General features: G+C 33.7%; 1 protein-coding gene across 1 annotated transcript in view; it reads left to right on the top strand.

Moving 5' to 3' along the window:
* CADM2 (cell adhesion molecule 2) overlaps nt 1-21,099 on the top strand; it is a 1,092,768-nt gene that overhangs the window by 505,851 nt on the left and 565,818 nt on the right.

Raw genomic sequence — 21,099 nt, 5'->3', positions numbered from 1 at the left:
AGCCTCTTCCTATACACTAATGATGAAAAATCTGAAAGAGAAATTAAGGAAACACTCCCATTTACCATTGCAACAAAAAGAATAAAATACTTAGGAATAAACCTACCTAAGGAGACAAAAGACCTATATGCAGAAAACTATAAGACACTGATGAAAGAAAATAAAGATGGAGAGATATACCATGTTCTTGGATTGGAAGAATCAACATTGTGAAAATGACTATACTACTCAAAGCAATCTACAGATTCAGTGCAATCCCTATCAAACTACCACTGGCATTTTTCACAGAACTGGAACAAAAAGTTTCACAATTTGTATGGAAACACAAAAGACCCCAAATAGCCAAAGCAATCTTGAGAAAGAAAAACGGAGCTGGAGGAATCAGGTTCCCAGACTTCAGGCTATACTACATAGCTACAGTAATCAAGAAATTATGGTACTGGCAACAAAACAGAAATATAGATCAATGGAACAGGATAGAAAGCCCAGAGAAAAACCCACACACATAAGCTCACCTTATCTTTTTGATAAAGGAGGCAAGAATATACAATGGAGAAAAGACAGTCTCTTCAATAAGTGGTGCTGGGAAAACTGGACAGGTACATGTAAAAGGATGAAATTAGAACACTCCCTAATGCCATACCCCAAAATAAACTCAAAATGGATTAAAGACCTAAAGTTAAGGCCAGACACTATAAACCTCTTAGAGGAAAACATAGGCAGAACACTCTATGACATAAATCACAGCAAGATGCTTTTTGACCCACCTCCTAAAGAAATGGAAATAAAAATAAACAAATGGGACCTAATGAAACTTAAAAGCTTTTGCACAGCAAAGGAAACCATAAACAAGATGAAAAGACAACCCTCAGAATGGGAGAAAATATTTGCAAATGAAGCAACTGACAAAGGATTAATCTCCAAAATATATAAGCAGTTCATGCAGCTCAATAGCAAAAATCAAACACTCCAATCCAAAAATGGGCCGAAGACCTAAAAAGACATTTCTCCAAAGAAGATATACAGATTGCCAACAAACACATGAAAGGATGCTCAACATCACTAATCATTAGAGAAATGCAAAACAAAACTACAATGAAGTATCACCTCACAGTGGTCACAATGGCCATCATCGAAACATCTACAAACAATAAATGCTGGAGAGGGTGTGGAGAAAAGAGAACCCTCTTGCACTGTTGGTAGGAATGTAAATTGATACAGCCACTATGGAGAACAGTATGGAAGTTCCTTAAAAACTAAAAATAGAAATACCATATGACCCAACAGTCCCACTACTGGGCATATACCCTGAGAAAACCATAATTCAAAAAGAGTCATGTACCACAATGTTTATTGCAGCTCTTTTTACAATAGCCAGGACATGGAAGCAACCTAAGTGTCCATTGACAGATAAATGGATAAAGAAGATGTGGCACATATATACAATGGAATATTACTCAGCCATAAAAAGAAACGAAGTTCAGTAATTTGTAGTCAGGTGGATGAACCTAGAGTCTCATCCCAAGTGAAGTAAGTCAGAAAGAGAAAAACAAATACCATATGCTAACACAAATGTATGGAACCTAAAAAAAAAAAAAAAACGGTTTTCAGGAAACTAGGGGCAGGACAGGAATAAAGTTGCAGATGTAGAGAATGTACTTGAAGACACAGGAAGTGGGAGAGGGAACAGTAAGCTGGGACAGAGTGAGAGAGTGGCATTGACATATATACACTACCAAATGTAAACACGATAGCTAGTGGGAAGCAGCCTCATAGCATAGGGAGATCAGCTCTGTGCTTTGTGACCACCTAGAGGGGTGGGATAGGGAGGGTGGGAGGGAGACGCAAGAGGGAGGTGATATGGGGATATACGTATACATATAGCTGATTCACTGTTATACAGCAGTAACTAACACAACATTGTAAAGCAATTATACTCCAACAAAAATGTTTAAAAAAAAAGTAACAAAGTAGAACTTTCTTCTTTCAACTGTTTATTCAAAAGAACTTCAGTTTTTTCTTTCCTACTCTTAAAATATAAATACCCTGATGAACCCTCTATTGATGTTTTTAGTGTTGTTTGTGAGTTGGGGAAAAAGTTGTATTTCAAAAGAAATCAGAAAGAATTGAAAATGCAAAACAATAAACATCAATGGGACAATGTACGCTGTTCTCCTTTACCACTGGGCAGTTTCATGTGTTACAAATGTAAAAGGGGAAAGTGTACAAGATGATTTGACTTACTTGAATACATGTTAGAGAAAAAAAACTACATTTTTGTAAATGTTTACTGAAATTCAAAATATTTCTTTTATTCTTATTGTGCATTTAATATATCCTATGCTGATTTATTGAGTTTGTAGCTTTTCTGTAGGTGTGAGGAATTCTCTGGGGTATCACTAGTACAAAGAGGTACCATAACACTGCCTCTCTCCCAGACACAAAGAAATGGAAGCCAACTAGTTAAAAGTTCCAAGTTCTATGTTTAATGAAACACTTTGGATTTATTTTGGTTACAGTCATATTTCTGGGGGTCTGAATATTCCATAATAGTCTGGGGAATGTGTTGGTGACTTCCAAAAATAGTGGAAGAATTAAAGCCATTTCTTAGTTTCTCTTAAGTTGATTTTTAAGGCCTTGTCCTACCTAGCAATCTCCTTGACTTTCTGCCCTTGATTGTGATGAGTAATTTTATGTTGAAAAGCAAATAGCCATGCTGGACATGTGACTGGAGTAAGGCCACCTACAGCTGTGAGGTGTTCATACATAGAGGAGTTTAAACATGTTGTGTGTAGTGTTTAGTTTGATATTTTTCAAAAAGAGAATTTAGTGCATTTTTATTGATGGTTCATAATGAAAGAAATGGTCCCATTTTAGGTTAATACTCATGAGATTATTATGATATAAGGGGCATTATAAACTAGAGAGTACATTTCCAATCCTTATATTCTATATCTTTTTAATATAGGAATGATACATATTTTGAGTAAAACAGTAATGAAAGTGGAAATATTTAACTTTTACATTTGATATTTAAAGTGAATTTTTATTTGAAAATAATATTAAAGATATATTGAGACAACTTCTGTTATGTATGTTCTAACAAGCCTTTTAAAGTATTTTATGGATCCATAAATATTTAAGGAAATTATAATTATTAAATTATTTCCTTGACCTTATTGTTAGAATCTAAACACATATTCAATCTTTTTTTTTACTTCAGTTTTTATTTTATATTGGAGTATAGTTGATTTACAATGTTGTGTTAGTTTCAGGTGTACAGCAAAGTGATTCAGTTATACGTATACTTATATCCATTATTTTTCAGATTCTTTTCCCATATAATTTATTACAGAATATTGAGTAGCATTCTCTGTGTTGTACAGTAGGTCCTTGTTGTTTATTTTATATATAGTAGTGTGTATATGATAATCCCAAAATCCTAATTTATACCCCCCCCACCTTTCCCCTTTGGTAACCATAAGTTTGTTTTCTATGTCTGTGAGTCTGTTTCTGTTTTGTGAGTAAGTTCATTTATATGATTTGTTTTAGATCCCACATATAAGTGATATCATATAATATTTGTCTTTCTCTTTCTGACTTACTTCAATTAGTGTGATAATGTCTAGGTCCATCCATTTTGCTGCAAATGGCGTTATTCTTTTTTATGGCTGAGTAATACTCCATTGTATATATGTACCACATCTTCTTTATCCATTCCTCTGTCAATGGACATTTAAGTTCCTTCCACAGACATATTCGGTCTTGACTAACAAGCACTTATAAAATTTCCCTTTCTGTATTGCCTTAAACATGATTTGGCTGGAACATGATATAGCATAGTATGTTTTTTAAGTCATGTTTATGTTTTTTTCAAATTTGGTACAATATATATAACAAAAGTTTGCCATTTTAACCATTTTAAGTGTACAATTCAGTGGCATTAATTGCATTCATAATATTGTACAACCATCATGACAATTTCCACAGCTTTTTCATCACCCTAAACAGAAAATCTCTACCCATTAGTCACATAGTAAGTTTTAAAATATTGTAGTTTTTGAATTTGTGAAATTTAATTTTATATAATTTATAAAGTAGTGTAGAAATAATGTCTAATGTAATTTTGCATATGTATATGTATGTACATGTATGTAGATACACATGTGTATGTGTGTATACGTATATAAAATATCAAGAACCTCATGTTGATCATATGGTACATCACTGTGTTGCATATTTTGAGAATTAACTGAATTTTATATGACATTTTAAGTGCATCAGACATAGACACATTACAAAGCATTTCTAATTCTATGTGTAATACTAATATGCTCAACTATATACCTATATATTTTATGGGCATATAGTCAGATATATGTACTGTATATATAAAAAAATTGTATACAGATGGTGCCCAACTTACGATGTTTCAACCTAAAATTTTTCAACTATATAACAGTGATACACTTTTAGTGCAGACCATACTTTGAGTTTTGATCTTTTCTTGGACTAGTGATACTACGGTACAATTCTCTCTCTTGATGTTGGGCAGCAGCAGTGAGGCATAGATCCAAGTCAGCCATGTAATCACAAGGGTAGATAGCCAATACACATAACCATTCTGTTGTTCACTTTCTATATAGTAGTCAATAAATTACATGAGGTCGTCAACACTTAATTATGAAGTAGACTTTGTGTTAAATGATTTTGCCCAACTGTAGGCTAATGTCAGTGTTCTGAGTACGTTTAAGGTAAGCTAGGCTAAGCTGTGATTTTCAAGAGGTTAGATGTATTAAATGCATTTTCTACTTACAACATTTTCAGCTTACAATGGGTTTATCAGGATACGACCCCATTGTAAGTCAAGAAAGATCTGTATATATGAGCATTTCTAATGTCATGTTCTGATATATATATTGATGTTAAATAACTTTAAAGAAAGAATAATATATCCTGTTTTAAATAAATGGTATTCTTACTTTTACACAAATGGAATTTTTACTTTTAAACATCTCCCTGGGGGGCTTCCCTGGTGGCGCAGTGGTTAAGAATCTGCCTGCCAATGCAGGGAACGCGGGTTTGTGCCCGGGTCCGGGAAGATCCCATGTGCCGCGGAGCGTCTGGGCCTGTGAGCCATGGCCGCTGGGCCTGCGCGTCCGGAGCCTGTGCTTCGCAATGGGAGAGGCCACAACAGTGAGAGGCCCGCATACCGCAAAAACAAACAAACAAAAAAACTCCCTGAATTGATTTTTGTAACTCATTAATAGAAGTTACCATTATCTCGTGGCATTTTCTATGTCAGAAAACCCTAAGGTATGTAATTTCCCAAGAACTTGAATTACTAAATTGATCTACTTATTTATTGTTAGGTCCTACTGTTTTTGTTTTTAAACGATTCAGTATTCTGTTTTTCTCCTCCCTTTTCCATTAAAATGTCTGCTCTGAAAATATCCAAGTTTCTTCCTCAATGGCCTAGAGTAACTTGGAAGCAAAGCCAGTGTATATATAGGTTATGGATTTTCTCTCTGCACTTACAACTTTATTTTAACAAAGATACCAGACTACAAACTTCTGCTTTCCTGGAGGTGTTTGAGCAAGGTACTTTGAATTGGTTATTACATGCTTTTGTGCATCTCAAAATGCCCCTAAGGAGGCACTGACTTTAGCACTGAAGCTTTCTTGGGTTTGTGCTGCTTATGCTCAGTGTTGACATAGGAATATCCCTTTCCTTAAGCTGAAGGCCTTTGGCTTTATGTATAACTAATGGATAGGATACGTATTTCTTAGAATTATATAAATCTTAAGAGAAAGTATTTGATAAAGGGAAAGTGTCAACAGCCCTTGCCTAGAAGCCTACCCTTTTCCCAAATCAAACTCTACCGCCTTTCCTAATCTTTTGAATTTAATTTATATTTATGAAGTACCATCAGCTACATTCATGCTGATAAGATTTTTTTCTATTGTAGGGGGGTCTGGGTATGTGGACCAGTAGCTACCTCTCCTTTTAACCTTACTGCTGCATTCTAAATTAGAAGGTCTACTTCTCACTACAATACCTTTATAAACCACATCTCTGCCTCCCTCACCATCTCTGACCTTATCAGCATGAGGATGAGTTTAATTTCATATCTTAAAAATGATACTATAAATTACTCTGACATTCTTTATCCTTAATCCTTTAGTGGCCTCATAGGTCCTCTATCAAATTATTTTTAAAAACTCAGATTTAATCTAACTTACAGTTATGCATCTCCCATAGTCATATAGTCATATGACAGACTTTGTATTTTTGACTTATATTTTGCAGAAGTAGTCATTCATTGTCCTTCATGTGATTTACCAATATAGCATAGCAGTGATGATTGTATGGACTTAATACTCACAGATCCTTGTCAATATAGTAACATTTAAAGAATAAAAAACAATGGTAACATCTTTTTTAAATACATTATAACAATCCAGAATAACTTAATAGATTATTATTTATATTCTGCAGAATGAAAAATGGGATTAATAATCAGTGTGTGTATTTATGCCCTCCTAATTAACAATAAAATATGCTTTAACATCCAATAAATATTCAGTGAGAATCTGTTACATGTTTGAGCACTATCAGAGGTTTAGGAGCATAAAGAGGGAATCAGATGTATCAGGTACCCATGTAACATATTTACATCTTTTAAAAATTAAAACTATTGTTTTAATTCTCATATTTTGAGAATAAATTACTATGCATTTGAAGAAAATACATTCTGACTCTATAAACCTTTGGATTTGCTACTCTATATAAATTCATGTTTGAAAATCGGCCCAGACCCAAAGCATTGTTAACTTCCTTACTTCCTGGTTCACTGCACATATTCAGACATAGGCTCTCAAATTACTCCTTAAAGAAAACAGCAGGTGATTGATAACTGGAAAAATAACCATGTCCATAAGAATAAATCAAACACATCATCACCTGCATGTGTGGTAGGCTCACAGTTATTTGGGCAACTACATGTAGCAGTGGGCATCCTGTAAATTTCACTGAGGCCCTAGAATTCAAGTTGACATCAGCAAAATCAAAATTAACTGCCTATAAACTACCCTCTTCTCAACATAATTATATTTTACTAACATGAAAAGTAAACTATTTATTGCATTAAATAAAACCTATAAATTAAAAAGCTCTTTGATTCATTTTTTCCCTTCTCTAAGAGTCATTATAAGAAGAAGAAATAAAAGGTTTTACCCCAGGAGGCATGTTTAACTCTGTGCCTATGGGTAATTCATTGGAAATTCTGTGTTGTTTATGGAAAAAAGATGAGTATGTGGTAATACAGAATCTCATAATGTACTGTTTCAGAATTCAAAGGCTCTGCTAGCATCAGGAACAGTATTTTACATTCAGTACAGATCACACTTAAAGTTAATAATGACCTTCAAAACTTGCTCTTATTTATTGCTGCTGAGTTAAGAACAGAATGGCCAGAGTAGGAAAATGATGACGTCAGGGTCACAGCAGGTAAATTAGGCACATTTAAAGTAAAACTCATTTGCTGCTCGAAACATACGATTTATAATTTTTTATATTGCAGAGTATTTAAATGGTCTAGATTTTAAACTGGTACTTCAGAAATACTTTCTTGAAAACATTCTTTCATCTGTAAGAATATGAAATGAATGCCATCTTAATTTTTTATAGTTATATAATTTACATTGCAAAGGTATGTGTTTTTTATAGGCAATTATGGGGGGAACAATAATAAGAAATGAAAGCACTTTTGACCAATAATGGAAATACATAAAGTCATATTGTAAGTCTGTCATAATCTTATTTACATAAATATGTTGGATTCCCATATTGAAAATGTGTTATAATAGCTTGGGAGAAAAGATTGTTAATCTAGTTCAGGCATAAATGCCTACCTAGATGAAATCTAAAATTTATTTCCACTGTTACTTTAAATAGTTGGAAAAATTTAACTATTATTGAGGAAAAGCTATGGTTTCCCATTCTCTATTTTGTAATATCAAACTGTGTCCTGGCAGCTGACTGCAGAACAGCAAATACTTTCCAATAGGTTCTATTAAAAAGATTTCCAACAGGTTTGATTATCCTGCAGATGTACGTGTACAATAGTGATACCAGTTGGAATGCATGTATTTTAAATTTATTTTTTGGTAGAAAATTCTCAGTAGGCAGAGAGAACTATGTCTGAATCTCAGTAGCTTACTGAATCCTAAAAGAATAGAAGCTAACAAATGCCATTCTCAAACATGAATTTCTATGGTATGTGTCAAATCCAAAAGAATGTAAGATCAAAATATAATCCTTAAGGTTTTTTCCTTTAAAAATAGAATGCAAGTAGTTTTTTTTTTTTTTTTTTTTTTTTTTTTTTTTTTTTTTTTTTGGTTACGCGGGCTCCTCACTGCTGTGGCCTCTCCCGTTGCGGAGCACAGACTCCGGACGCGCAGGCTCAGCGGCCACGGCTCACGGGCCCAGCCGCTCCGCGGCATGTGGGATCCTCCCAGACCGGGGCACGAACCCACGTCCCCCGCATCAGCAGGCGGACTCTTAACCACTGCGCCACCAGGGAAGCCCATGCAAGTAGTTTTAATTAAAAATAAAAATTCATAGTGGAGCATCTCTTCTATTTGATTGAATGGATGGATGCCCCTTGAGAATAGGAAATCATCTGTTATAGACCTATAGGGCTGAAAATCTCTTCTGAAATATCACACCTTTTGGCCTCATTTTTTTTTTTTTTCATTTCCAACAACTCTTACCTTAATTTCTCATTAGTTAGTAGTCAATGCTATCACCAAGCCTGGGCTTCCAAAAATATTCTGATCTTTCTAGTTTGCCAGAGCTATGTTTGAACAGTCCTTTCCCCCTTGTATAGTAGATGTAAGACTGGAAATTTTCAAAGGAACCTTTATTCTGTGTGTGTGTGTATGTGTGTGTGTGTGTGTGTGTATGTGTGTGTTTGTGCATGCACTATGAGAATGAACATAAGAAGACTCTATCAGGGAACCAAGGCATTTAATGCCTAACTGAAGCTGTCTGGAAATGGCACCTTATTCTTTTCTCCCATCTTTGATGCTAAGATCTAATTTCCCCATCATTCCCATCCTTGGTTAGTATAAAATTTTTCTTCTTTTGCCCCTCCCAATCACACACCCTATTTTGCACTGGATCTAACATTCCCTTTAATTCATCTGTTCTCTTTATTTGCATCCATTTTAGAAAGATATTATCCACAATCTCATTGATATAAAAAATTTTAAGAGTGCTTTATAGATCAGTAATAAACCAATTATAAAAATTTATGTGAAAGTATTTAAAATGCTATTTTTTTCTATTTATATAGTGAAGAATCTTCTGTTAAAGGCATTAAAAATCACACACAGTAGTGAAGTAAGGTTGAATCAACTAAGCCTGAGAGCCACTCAGTTTCTCCATTGTTCAGATTTTTATTGACTGTTAGATGAGGAAAAGAAGTACACATGTAAGTTAAATTAGTTTTTTTAATTCAAGTACTTTTATTCCTCAAGGAATAAAAACAAGGTGAAAACCATTTTTATTTACATTAAATATTTTCTATTAAAATTGTATATTTCATATACTGAAACATCTTCAGACACAATGTAGTAGCCATGAGTGGACTTTTGAAATACTTAGTAGTCAGCATTTCGTGTATTTTATTTATTTATTTTTAGATCTCCTTATTCGTAATTTGTTATACCTCTTATGAAGAAGCATTAGTATCAATTTCAGATAATAATGGTGTATTTTAGATGCAGCCCTTTGAGAATGATGTGGATGATTTTATTATTTCTTTTCTTTTTTTTCTTCCGTATGACTGAGGGAAAATTGAGGTGGTGTCTGTACCTCATACATGAAGGATACAGTAAAAATAATTACAGTGAATCTGAATTTAATAACAAAAAAAATTTTTTTATATGTATCACTATTAAATTTAGTTTATTCAGAATATTATGGTTATTTATATCTTTCCATGGGTACTATCTTGAGAATCTTGTGCAGTCACTGCTCAAGGGTCATATCTGTTCAGCAATTTAAAGACTTCTGTTTTAGTATTGTCATCTCAGAGTAATTAAAAGTAATGACATTTTAAGAGAGAGGAATATAAACCTTATCTTACATTATTTCCTATATAATTTTTGTAACTTGAAATTGAAGACTGAGGCTTCTGTGTTTACAGCAGTGTAGAATAAAATTCTGTCTTGCTATGAATGGCTATGTAAAAATTAACCTTGTTCTTCTGCAATTAGAGTAATGGAGAATAAAATTCCTAAAATAAAAGGATTCATTTATTTATATTACATTGTTCTCTTTAGACTGAGATAATGATAACATAATAGATTCATTCTGTAAATTTACAGTAATGATGTTACAGTTTTTAACATGCATTTGTTAGACTTATGAATCTATTAAACTTAGCATACTATTTAAATCTTTTTGTAATCTGTAACATCAATTAATACATCAGCATTAGTAATTGAGAGAAAATAACTGTAAGCTAATGAGCCTCTAAAAAATTATCTTTTTTTAAAGAGGATATATTCTAAATTTTGGGGAAAGAAACAAGTAATATTGAACCAAGCTAATATGTAGATTTATACGTACAAATATAACCCTGTGTCTTCCTAGAGTTAGTACACGTTCAAACAAATCCGATATACTTTTTATATTCATCACTAAAATGTTGTATAATGCAAATTTTTATTTTGAATCATAATTCTAAAATACTAGAAAAATTCTGAGTCATCTAATAGAGTTGACTAGCAAATTTTGTAATACCTTAGCTTCTTAAAATCCTTTGCTTTTTATAATGTACTTCTACTTATATTTTCTTATTTAATTCACACAAAAATCATTTGAATAAATATTGGTATTCCTATGTTACACATACAGAAACTAAACTCAAATGGACTAGGCTATTTGCCTAAGGTCCTAGATTCAAGGTACATACCTAAGGTCATAGATGCAAGACTTAAACACAAATCCTTTGACTTCAAAGTTCTATCTCCCCTATGTTTGGCTGCACAAGCTATAATATATCTGCTAAGAGATATTTGAGGAAAAAAAATCTATTTCAAGAGTCAAAAATTTTTTTTTTAATGTTTTTAACTCAAAGAAAATTTAATTAATCACAGTATTCCTTTCACTCAGTATTCTGCTTAATAAAAAGCCTGCTGTGTTTAAATGACACACTCTTATTTCTGATATCTTAGCATAGAAAATTGAATATTCTGAGGTCTTTTTCACCATAAATACCTTGGAAGGATAATTGCAATTCAGAGTTTTTAAAATCACTAAAATGTGATTTGTTCTACCAAGGAAAAATATCAACTCAGTTTCTTTTTTTCTTTCTAGTATTTATCTTGCATATTTATTTTTTATTGGCGTGTAAATTGCTTTACAATGTTGTGTTAGTTTCTGCTGTACAATGAAGTGATTCAGCTATATGTATACATATATCCCCTCCCTCTTGGACTTCCCTCCCACATCCCCCGCCCATCCCACCCATCTAGGTCATCACAACTCTTAGTTTTAAGAGAAAAATAACATAGTCCAACTATCCTTGAATTAATGTAGCTTCAGAAAAAAAAAAAAATTACAGACCCTATCTAGACAGGTACAGACTTAATTCATAATAGTTTTGTTAAAATGTGTAATTTTTTTTTGTTTTGTTTTGTTTTTTTTTTTGGCGGGTACACGGGCCTCACTGTTGTGGCCTCTCCCGTTGCGGAGCACAGGCTCCGGACCTCGCAGGCACAGCAGCCATGGCTCACAGGCCCAGCGCTCCGCGGCACGTCGGATCTTCCCGGACCAGGGCACGAACCCGCGTCCACTGCATCAAGCAGGGCGGACTCTCAAACCACTGCGCCACCAGGGAAGCCTAAAATGTGTTTTTATATAATATTTTTTTAAATATATAAAATTTTTCTTGTCTGAGTTTTTCTCAGAATACTTAGATCGCCATTTGTCATTTAAGTCAAAGCATTGAAGCATATATTGTGCCATATAACCTGAAAACATGAAGAATGCCTTGTGGCAGCTGATAGATGTTTGATGATTTGTGATATTTTGCTCATTTTCAAAGCAAACATGGAGAACCCTTTGCCTTAGATATGCAGTAAAAAGTATGGAATATAGACCTACCATGCCTGCAGTTTATGAGAGTTGAGATAGAAACCTGTGTTGTTCTGAATGGAATGGTACATTGGAGTTGTGTGGATTTGAAAATGTTTTTAAGTAATACGTCAAAATGGGGGAAAAAGGAGTATAATAAAAAATGTCAAGGGTAGTTGCTGTACATGGCTTTACTTTAACTTGTTTCCATAGAATTATAGCTTCTGTTTTATGGGGAATTAATCTGCTTCACAATTTTTTTTCTAATAAAATCACAAGCTATAAAAAACAACCAAGAAATACAGTACATGAGAGCATATATGGCAATAAATAACTTTTGAAATTTTCAAAAGTTATTTCAAAACATTTTTAGAATGTTATTTTAAATGTGTGAAAAGCTTAATTATGTCTCCTCCTTTGCTTCATCTGTTCCTGGCAACTTATACCGATTGTGGTCACACATCCATTCCTTCTAGAGACTCAGAGGTTTCATTTGCATAGCTCCTGTTATCATCCTCTATAAAAAGATACCAGGCATCTCTAAAGGGGGAAAAGAAAATTACTCTTTTAATCATTAGTGGCAACATTTAATTAATTCATTACATTCCAATTTTAGGAACTATTTTTTTAAAAAAAACAACCAATTCTTATTGTTTCATATTTTAAGAAATGACAGTGTGCTCCTACATATTCATTTTTCAACAGAAATATTAAAATAAAATTCATAAGTAATTCATTTAACTTACTAAAAATCTTTATACTTGGGACACACTTTACAGGGTTTTTTCCCCCTCTACTTTACATACAAATACATACATACATACAAGTAAGCAAAGCTTTTCTCATTGTAAATTGATTGCTTCCAGGTATAGAGACATTCCATTCAGAATAGAATTATGTGCATACTATTTTTACTACTCTAACAAAGATAATGTTCATCATTGAAAATTATGGCTATAAATAAAGGCTTATATTTGAAAAAATTAAAAAAGAAACAATACTGAAGATTCTTAGATTCTGTCAAACCATAAAGGCCATCATCAAAGTGCAAGACAGATTTTATAGGAAAGGACAGGAAAGTAAGAAATGGCAGCATATGTGTTCTTATTTATTCTGGTACTAGACTAATTTTATTTCAATGTCTGTAAAAATTAGGAAATATTAACCAATCAAGGAGGACCTAGAGGGAAGATTGGTTAGAAGGGAAGCCATTAGTTATGGCTCTAGGCTACCCAGGCAAAACAGTTCTATCCAATAAAAAATCAAAACCAACTGCTTAATGTTTGTTCTGCTCTTTTATTGGATATGCTAAAATGTATTTTTGCAGGCATTGTTAGTAAAAGTCACAAACACAATCATTTAGTATCATTTCAATATAAACATCCAATAAAAACAGCATAGAATAAATAAGTTTAGATGTATTTCAAGAAACTGTGATTTTAAGGTTTTTCCAAGAAAATTTTTGTGGTTACCAACTGAAATTTAAAGGTCCTTTTCCTTGTGTCTATAATTCCCTGTTATCCCCCAATGTGTTCAGTTTTCTCCTCTTGTTTTGTCACAACTATTAATTACATCCTTATGAAAGAGCCCAGTTTAAATAATATGAATACTCTATAAAGTATAGGTCAGTGTTTATAGAATTTAATGTTTTCATCAGGCACTGAACATTTTTTTTCTTATGTAATTTAGAGTTACCTGTGAAGGGACATTGTCTCCTGTTAAAAACAGAACTTTGCCACTGAAACGAGCACAGGTGTTAAGTTGCCAATTAAAGTGAAGTAAACTGTCAAAAGAAAAATTTTAATTATACTTTCTTCATTTTGACTTTGTCTTTTCATTGTACTGGAGTCCCAACAGTATCAGTTTGGGCCTGTTTCTCTAAATGATTCAGCCCCAGAGTTCCCTGAGGAATCTCTGTTGCTCAGCTGTCTTCAGGAATGTGGTCATTGCTTTGTCTCTACTGGTTTGCTACTATGACAAAATTAAACATTTAGATTTCTTGGCAGCCCTAAGATTTGCACTCCTGGCAGGAATAAAAGAAAATGTCACTTGAGCATATCCCTGTGTGGGGTATGACTTCTCCTGATAGATTATCAAAGTTCCATTTTTATGGAAACTGTCCTTAAATACTTATGACAAGTCTTATTTCATGGAGAAACAAACCGTTACATGTAACAACACAGTAGCAAGACTGAAATGTTTATTGCCTAGAAATGCCATGAGTTGGAGGTTTTAGTGTTTTTCTGAAGTAAGAGTATTTGTTAAATACATTGCAAGATCAACTTTTTTTTTTTTTTGATTTTTATAAACTTGGCAGACATGGGGAAATTGGAATTATTCTAAGTTAAAGAGAAACTTTACTCAATTGTGTAATATTCATTTTTTTAACAATTTAAAAAGAAAAATTAGTTGGGCTTACTTTTAAAGTTAACTCCCAGTTCCTTAACTTTAAATTGCAGGAAAAAGTCTGAAATTTCACACTTCTTAAAATATCATGGTCAAATATATTTGTTTTATAATATGGTCTCATTCATTTGCTGTGTGCCATTTGTTATTCTACTTAAATTTATACAGAAATAATTAGCCTCCATTTTAGTAACAAATTCAGAGGTCATCCAAAACACGTTTGCAAATTCCTAAAGTATAGAATCCATTTCAGAAAGGATAGTTTTTAGTACATAATGTTCACTCCAGAATTGCTTATATGAGCACTGTCTCAAGCATGAGGTTGATCTCTGGGTGACCTTGAGGTTTATATACTTAAAAGGTAAGAAACTAAAAACAAGTATTAGACATGGCTGTACTACATAGACAAGAAATTGTGACACATTAAGCCATCATTCCCACTGAGGACTGTATTGACAAACTGAATTATTTTAATCTTAATTAAAAATAATTGTGCTGCATGTGTGCTTTCTTAGCCTTTAATTAACATAAGCTCTTCGAAACCAAAGTGGCAGCATAATAATGCATTCATAATTTATAGTATAAATGGAGGCCCTAGGGAAAATGCATTGCTATAATTTCCTTGTAGGTCACTGCTGATGTTACATTGCTGATGAGAACGTCAATCAACTAAAGGATGAACAGGGAGAAAGAAAGCATTAGACATGATTTATATTTTAAAAAGTATTATATTTTCTTGTTTTACCATCATGCATGCCAATTACTAGTTGATAGTGTCTTTTTTCTAACTCGCGTGCGCGTGTGTGTTGTGTGTAATTTTGTACGTGCATCGCATGAAGTGGCATATTTCCCAATCAGGTAAATCTGCAGGTGACAGTCAAGTGAGTTTAAACACAGCAAGATTTAATTACACTTCCAACTAAGTAGGCTGCAAGTAGTTTAAAAGAAATGGGTGATGGCTGTGGTAAAGCAGACAATGACAGGTTCTTCAGAGTTACAACTAATGTTAATTGTCTGTTCTTCCATGAATATCTTTATTCAGTCTGTGCTTGATGAGCTGCATTTTTGTAAGGGATCAGTGGGGCAGATAATTTAAAATAAAAGAAAATCCCCTAAATCATTTATATATGCCCTTGAAAAGATTTATAAAGCTTGCACAGAGGATAGATTCACATTCTTGATTATTTCTACATTTAAAGTGCAATGTAAGGTATCCCAAAGGAATTCAAGTTAGAAAGGGAAACTTCTAGAATTATCAGTTCAGATTATGCATATGTGGATTTGTATCAGGTCATTCTGCTTTTTTCTCTAGCTAAGAATCTGTCGCCTGCTTGATCCTTTTTATTCTGCTGATTTATCTTAGCCTGAGACCAAATAATGGTTACAGGCCATGAGCTCGTCCGTCATCTTTTTTTGTTGTTGTGTTTAACATCTTTATTGGGGTATAATTGCTTTACAATGTTGTGTTAGTTTCTGCTGTATAACAAAGTGAATCAGCTATAGACATACATATATCCCCATATTTCCTTCTTGTGCGTCCCTCCCACTCTCCCTTACCATGTCTGGGTGGTCAAAAAGCACCAAGCTAATCTCCCTGTGCTATGCAGCTCCTTCTCACTAGCTACCTTGTTTACATTTGGTAGTGTATATATGTCAGTGCTGCTCTTTCACTTGGTCCCAGCTTACCCTTTCCCCCTCCCTGTATCCTCAAGTCCACTTTCTACCTCTGTGTCTTTATTCTTATCCTGCCCCTAGGTTCATCAGAACTGTTTTTTTTTTAATTCCATATATGTGTGTTAGCATATGGTATTTGTTTTTCTTTTTCTGACTTCACTCTGTATGACAGACTCTAGGTCCATTCACCTCACTACAAATAACTCAATTTCATTTCTTTTTATGGCTGAGTACTATTCCATTGTATATATGTGCCACATCTTCTTTATCCATTCATCTGTCGATGGACACTTAGGTTGCTTCCATGTCCCGGCTGTTGTAAATAGTGTTGGAATGAACATTGTGGTACATGTCTCTTTTTGAATTATTGTTTTCTCAGGGTATATGCCCAGTACTGGGATTGCTGGGTCATATGGTAGCTCTATTTTTAGTTTTTTAAGGAAGCTCCATACTGTTCTCCATAGTGGCTATATCAATTTATATTCCCAGCAACAGTGCAAGAGGGTTCCCTATTTTCCACACCCTCTCCAGCATTTATTGTAGATTTTTCGATGATGGCCATTGTGACCAGTGTGAGGTGATACTTCATTGTAGTTTTGATTTGCATTTCTCTAATGATTAGTGATGTTGAGCATCCTTTCATGTGTTTGTTGGCAATCTGTATATCTTCTTTGGAGAAATGTCTTTTTAGGTCTTCTGCCCATTTTTGGATTGGATTGTTTGTTTTTTTGCTATTGAGCTGCATGAACCGCTTATATATTTTGGAGATTAATCCTTTGTCAGTTGCTTCATTTGCAAATACTTTCTCCCATTCTGAGGGTTGTCTTTTCATCTTGTTTATGGTTTCCTTCTCTGTGCAAAACTTTTAAGTTTCATTAGGTCCCATTTGTTTATTTTTATTTCCATTTCTTTAGGAGGTGGGTCAAAAAGCATCTTGTTGTGATTTATGTCATAGAGTGTTCTGCCTATGTTTTCCTCTAAGAGGTTTATAGTGTCTGGACTTACCTTTAGGTCTTTAATCCATTTTGAGTTTATTTTTGTGTATGGTGTTAGGGAGTGTTCTAATTTCATTCTGTTACATGTGCCTGTCCAGTTTTCCCAGCACCACTTACTGAAGAGACTGTCTTTTCTCCATTGTATATTCTTGCCTCCTTTATCAAAAAGATAAGGTGAGCTTATGTGTGTGGGTTTTTCTCTGGGCTTTCTATCCTGTTCCATTGATCTATATTTCTGTTTTGTTGCCAGTACCATAATTTCTTGATTACTGTAGCTATGTAGTATAGCCTGAAGTCTGGGAGCCTGATTCCTCCAGCTCCGTTTTTCTTTCTCAAGATTGCTTTGGCTATTCGGGGTCTTTTGTGTTTCCATACAAATTGTGAAACTTTTTGTTCCAATTCTGTGAAAAATGCCATTGGTAGTTTGATAGGGATTGCATTGAATCTGTAGATTACTTTGGGTAGTATAGTCATTTTCACAATATTGATTCTTCCAGTCCAAGAACATGGTATATCTTGCCATCTGTATGTATCATCTTTAATTTGTTTCATCAGTGCCTTACAGTTTTCTCCTTGCAGGTCTTTTGTCTCCTTAGGAAGGTTTATTCCTAGGTATTTTATTCTTTTTGTTGCAGTGGTAAATGGGAGTGTTTCCTTAATTTCTCTTTCAGATTTTTCATCTTTAGTGTATTAGTGTATAGGAATGCAAGAGATTTCTGTGCATTAATTTTGTTCCTGCTTCTTTAGCAGATTCATTGATTAGCTCTAGTAGTTTTCTGGTAGCATCTTTAGGATTCTCTATGTATAGAATCATATCATCTGCAAACAGTGACGGTTTTACTTCTTGTTTTCCAATTTGATTTCTTTTATTTCTTTTTCTTCTCTGATTGCTGTGGCAAAAAGTTCCAAAACTATGTTCAATAATGGTGAGAGTGGACAACCTTGTCTTGTTCCTGATCTTAGAGGAAATGGTTTCAGTTTTTCACCATTGAGACTGATATTGGTGTGGGTTTGTCATATATGGCCTTTATTATGTTGAGGTAGGTTCCATGTATGCCCACTTTCTGGAGAGTTTTTATCATAAATGGGTATTGAATTTTGTGGAAAGCTTTTTCTGCATCTGTTGAGATTATCATATGGTTTTTATCCTTCAGTTTGTTAATATGGTGTGTCACATTGATTGATTTGCTTATATCAAAGAATCCTTGCATTCTTGGGATAAACCCCACTTGATGATGCTGTGTGATCCTTTTAATCTGCTGTAGGATTCTGTTTGCTAGTATTTTGTTGAGAATTTTTGCATCTGTTCATCAGTGATATTGGCCTATAGTTTTCTTTTTTTGTGACACCTTTGGGTTTGGTATCAGGGTGATTGTGGCCTCGTAGAATGAGTTTGGGAGTGTTCCTCCCTCAGCTATATTTTGGAAGAGTTTGAGAAGGATAGGTGTTAGCTCTTCTTGAAATGTTTGATAGAATTCGCCTGTGAAACCAACTGGTCCTTGGCTTTTGTTTGTTGGAATAATTTTAATCACAGTTTCAATTTTGGTGCTTGTATTTGGTCTCTTTATATTTTCTATTATTCCTGGTTAAGTCTCAGAAGGCCATGCTTTTCTAAGAATTTGTCCATTTCTTCCAGGTTGTCCATTTTATTGGCTTATAGTTGCTTGTAGTAATCTCTCATCATCCTTTGTATTTCTGAAGTGTCAGTTGTCACATCTTTTTCATTTCTAATTTTGTTGATTTGAGTCTTCTCCCTTTTTTTTTTTGTTTTGATGAGTCTGGATAATGGTTTATCTATTTTGTTTATCTTCTCAAAGAACCAGCTTTTAGTTTTATTGATCTTTGCTATCATTTCCTTCATTTCTTTTTCATTTATTTATGATTTGATCTTTATGATTGCTTTCCTTCTGCTAACTTTGGGTTTTTTTCTTCTTCTTTCTGTACTTGCTTTAGGTGTAGGGTTAGGTTGTTTATTTGAGATGTTTCTTCTTTCTTGAGGTAGGATTGTATTGCTGTAAACTTCCATCTTAGAACTGCTTTTGCTGCGTCCCATAGGTTTTGGGTTGTCGTGTTTTCATTGTCATTTGTTTTTAGGTATTTTTTGATTTCCTCTTTGATATTTTCAGTGATCTCTTGGTTATTTGGTAGTGTATTGTTTAGCCTCCATGTGTTTGTATTATTCATTTGGATTTAATGTTCTAACTTTTCAAATGGACGAGTTGGCAGTCCTGTTTCAATTTTCACATTTTCTTTCAAAATTATACTTTCTCCCCAAACCAAAAATTTGAACATGTTTGATCTCTTCATATGAAAAATCTCCTTCATTGTATGTTATAGTGGTCCTTTGTTTTCACCAAGAGCCACTAAGAAGAGATAGTAACAATAGAATATAGGTATTTTTTGATTTCCTCTTTGATTTCCTCAGTGATCTCTTGGTTATTTAGTAGTGTGTTGTTTAGCCTTCATGTGTTTGTATTTTTTTTACAAATTTTTTCTTATAATTGATATCTAGTCTTATTGTGTTGTGGTCAGTAAAGATACTTGATATGATTTCCATTTTGTTAAATTTACCAAGGCTTGACTTGTGACCCAAGATATGATCTATTTGGAGAATGTTCCATGAGCACTTGAGAAAAAAGTGTATTCTTTTTTTGGATGCAGTGTCCTATAAATATCAATTAAATCTATCTGGTCTATTGTGTAATTTAAATTTTGTGTTTCCTTATTTATTTTCTGTTTGGATTATCTGTCCATTGGTGAAAGTGGGGTGTTAAAGTCCCCTACTATTATTGTGTTACTGTTGATTTCCCCTATTATGGCTGTTAGCATTTGACTTATGTACTAACGTCCTCCTATGTTGGGTGCATAAATATTTACAATTGTTATATCTTCTTCTTGGTTTGATCCCTTGATAATTATGTAGAGTCCTTCTTTGTCTCTTGTGATAGTCTTAAAGTCTCTTTTGTCTTATATGAGAATTTCTACTCCAGCTTTCTTTTGATTTCCATTTGCATGGAATATCTTTTTCCATCCCTTCACTTTCAGTCTGTATGTGTCCCTAGGTCGGAAGAGGGTCTTTTGTAGACAGCATATATACGGGTCTTATTTTTGTATCCATTCAGCCAGTCTGTGTCTTTTGGTTGGACCATTTAATCCATTTACATTTAAGGTAATTTTTGATATGTATGTTCCTATTACCATTTTCTTACTTGTTTTGGGTTTGTTTTTATAGGTCTTTTACTTCTCTTGCCTAGAGAAGTTCCTTTAGCATTTGTTGTAAAGCTAGTTTGGTGGTGCTGAATTCTCTTAGCTTTTGCTTGTCTTTAAGGTTTTAATTTCTCCATGGAATCTGAATGAGATCCTTGCTGGGTAGAGTAATGTTTGTTATAGGTTTTTCCCTTTCATCACTTGAAATATGTCCTGCCACTCTCTTCTGGCTTACAGAGTTTCTGCTGAAAGATCAGCTGTTAACCTTATGCAGTTTCCCTTGTATGCTATTTGTTGCTTTTTCGTTGCTGCTTTTAATATTTTTTTATTTAATTTTTGATAGTTTGATTAATATGTGTCTTGGCATGTTTCTCCTTGGATTTCTCCTATATGGACTCTGCCCTGCCTTGACTTGCTTGACTATTTCTTTTCCCATGTTAGGGAAGTTTTCAACTATAATCTCTTCAAATATTTTCTCAGACCCTTTCTTTTTCTCTTCTTCTTCTGGGACCCCTATAATTTGAAAGTTGGTGTGTTTAATGTTATTCCAGAGGTCTCTGAGACTGTCCTCAGTTCCTTTCATTCTTTTTTCTTTATTCTGCTCTGCAGCATTATTTCCACTCTATTATCTTCCAGTTCACTTATCCATTCTTCTGCCTCAGTTATTCT

Source organism: Phocoena sinus, chromosome 4 (genome assembly GCF_008692025.1).
Source record: "Phocoena sinus isolate mPhoSin1 chromosome 4, mPhoSin1.pri, whole genome shotgun sequence".
NCBI classification, from domain to species: Eukaryota; Metazoa; Chordata; class Mammalia; order Artiodactyla; family Phocoenidae; genus Phocoena; species Phocoena sinus.
This window is presented reverse-complemented; position numbering and strand designations above follow the sequence as displayed.